Source organism: Oryx dammah, unplaced genomic scaffold (assembly GCF_014754425.2).
Source record: "Oryx dammah isolate SB20612 unplaced genomic scaffold, SCBI_Odam_1.1 HiC_scaffold_17, whole genome shotgun sequence".
NCBI classification, from domain to species: domain Eukaryota; kingdom Metazoa; phylum Chordata; class Mammalia; order Artiodactyla; family Bovidae; genus Oryx; species Oryx dammah.
The window spans coordinates 186912-190196 of record NW_024070201.1 but is presented as its reverse complement, the minus strand read 5'-3'; positions in this window follow the sequence as shown (position 1 = coordinate 190196).

Below are 3285 nucleotides of genomic sequence, written 5' to 3'. Positions count from 1 at the left end.
GGAGGGGGGTGGGAGGGGGATTCATGTTTGGGAACACATGTACACCCGTGGTGGATTCATGTCAATGTATGGCAAAACCAATACAGAATTGTAAAGTAAAATAAAAAATAAATTTAAAAAAAAAATAAAGAGTTTCATTCAGCACTAGACACACAGAATAAGATTCAACTGATTTTATCTCCAGTTTTACTTTGAAAAGTTTGGAACAAAATAATTAACATTTTATTAATGCAATCCTTACTAAATGAAACAAAAATAGCTTAAATTTTGTTTCAAGAAAATATATGCTTATTTTAATAGCAAGAATGGAAGAACCAAAAAAAATCAGTTTCAAATATAATCACAAACAGAGAAAAAAATAAATTTAAAATGGCCGATTAGGTTAAATGGGTGGGTGAGTGACCGTCGCTCAGTCATGTCCAACTCTTTGAGACCACATGGACTGTAGCCTGACAGACTCCTCTGTCCATGGAATTCTCCAGGCAAGCATACTTGAGTGGGTTGTCATTGCTACCCAACTGTAGTTTTGGTTTGCATTTCACTAAGAATTTGTGATATTGAGCTTTGTTTTTTTTTTTTTTTTTTTACTATCTGTATGTCTTCTTCAGGGAGATATCTATCCATCTTCAAAATATCTACAGACAATGCATGCTAGAGATGGTATGGAGATAAATGAGCCCTCCTATACTGTTGGTGGGGATGTAAATTGGTATTACCACTATGGAAAACATTATGGAAGTTCCTTAAAATAAATAAAACTACAGCTGCCGTGTGTGTGCTTAGTTGTTCATTCATGTCTGATTCTTTGCAATCCTATGGTGTGTCACCCACAGGCTCCTGGGTCCATGGGGATTCTTCAGGCAAGTATACTGGGGTGGGTTGTCATGCCCTCCTTCGAGGGATCTTCCCCACCTAGGGATCGAAACCAGATCTGCTGGGCAACTTTACCAGCTGAGTTACTGGGGAAGCCCACCTGGACTGAAGAAAACCATAATTGCTAAGAATACGTGCACCCCAATGTGCATTGTGGCACAATTTGCAATATTCTGGACATGGAAGCAATTTAAATGTCCATCAAAAGAGGAAGGGATAAAGAAGATGTGGTATATATGTAAATGGAATATTACTCAGCCATAAAAAAGAATGAAACAATGTTATTAACATCAACAGGGATGGACCTAGAAACTGTCAAAGTGAGTAAAGCAAATCAGAAAGAGAAAGACAAATATATCATATCCCTTATGTGGAATCTACAAAAAAGGTACAGATGAACTTGTCTGCAAAACAGAAATAGAATTGCAGATATAGAAAAGAAATTTAGGATTGCCAAGGGAGGAAAGACAGATGAGTGAATTGGGAGATTGGGATTGACATATATACACTGTTATGTATAAAATAGATAACTGATGAGAACCTGCTGTATAGCACAGGAATCTTTATTCAGTGCTCTGTAGTGACCTAAATGGGAAGTGAATCTAAAAAATAGTGGATATATGTATATGAATAACTAATTCACTTTGCACTCATCTCACATGCTAGTAAAGTAATGCTCAAAATTCTCCAAGTCAGGCTTCAGCAATACGTGAACTGTGAACTTCCAGATGTTCAAGCTGGTTCTAAAAAAAGGGAGAGGAACCAGAGATCAAGTTGCCAACATGTGCTGGATCATGGAAAAAGCAAGAGAATTCCAGAAAAACATCTACCTCTGCTTTATTGACTATGCCAAAGCCTTTAACTGTGTGGATCACAATAAACTGTGTAAAATTCTGAAAGAGATGGGAATAACAGACCACCTGACTTGCTTCTTGAGAAATCTATATGCAGGTCAGGAAGCAACAGTTAGAACTGTACATGGAACAACAGACGGGGTCCAAATAAGAAAAGGAGTATGGCAAAGCTGTATATTGTCACCCTGCTTATTTAACTTATATGCAGAGTACACCATGAAAAACCCTGGGCTGGAAGAAGCACAAGCTGGAATCAAGATTGAAGGTAGAAATACCAGTAACCCCAGATATGCAGATGACACCACCCTTATGGCAGAAAGTGAAGAGGAACTAAAAAGCTTCTTGATGAAAGTGAAAGAGGAGAGTGAAAAAGTTGGCTTAAAGCTCAACATTCAGAAAACAAAAATCATGGCATCTGGTCCCATCACTTCAAGGCAAATAGATGGGGGAACAGTGGAAACAGTGGCAGACTTTATTTTGGGGGGGTCAAAAATCATTGCAGATGGTGACTGCATCCATGATATTAAAAGATGCTTACTCCTTGGAAGGGAAGTTATGACCAACCTAGATAGCATATTAAAAAGCAGAGACATTATTTTGCCAACAAATGTCCATCTAGCCAAGGCTATGGTTTTTCCAGCTGTTATGAATGGATGTGAGAGTTGGACTGTGAAGAAAGCTGAACGCTGAAGAATTGATGCTTTTGAATTGTGGTGTTGGAGAAGTCTCTTGAGAGTCCTTTGGACTGCAAGGAGATACAACCAGTCCATTCTAAAGGCAATCAGTCCTGGGTGTTCTTTGGAAGGACTGATGCTAAAGCTGAAACTCCAATACTTTTGCCACGTCATGTGAAGATTTCTCATTGGAAAAGACTCTGATACTCGGAGGGGTTGGGAGCAGAGGAGAAGGGGACAACAGAGTATGAGATGGCTGGATGGCATCATCAACTCAATGGACATGAGTTTGAGTGAACCCCGGGAGTTGGTGATGGACTCAGAGGCCTGGAGTGCTGTGATTCATGGGTTGCAGAGTCGGACATTACTGAGGGACTGAACTGAACTGAACTGATGGCAGGAAACTAATGCAATATTGTAAAATAACTATACCCCAACAAAATTAATAAAAGCAATTGTGATGAAATTTAGGGCAGAGGGATGTAGGATGGGCTTCCCGCTTTGTGCTGGTTGTAAACAACCTGCCTGCCAATGCAGGAGAAGCCAGGGCCACTTTTGCATCCCTTGATCAGGAAGATCCCCTGGAGGAGAGCAAGGCACCCCACTCCAGTATTCTTTCCTTGAGAATCCTATGGACAGAGGAGTCTGGTGGGCTACAGTCCATGGGGTCACAAAGACATGACTGAAGTGAGAGCATGCACTCATGCATGGGAGGTAGAATGGCCTTATTAGAGAATAATCATGCCAAATGTTGAACATGAAGCTGTTTGCACTTCTGAGATATAAAATTTCTCTGTCTTAAAGAGTTATTATTGATGATTCCATTTATATAAAACTGTAGGAAATAAGCAATCAGACACGACTGAAGCAACTTAACATGCAGC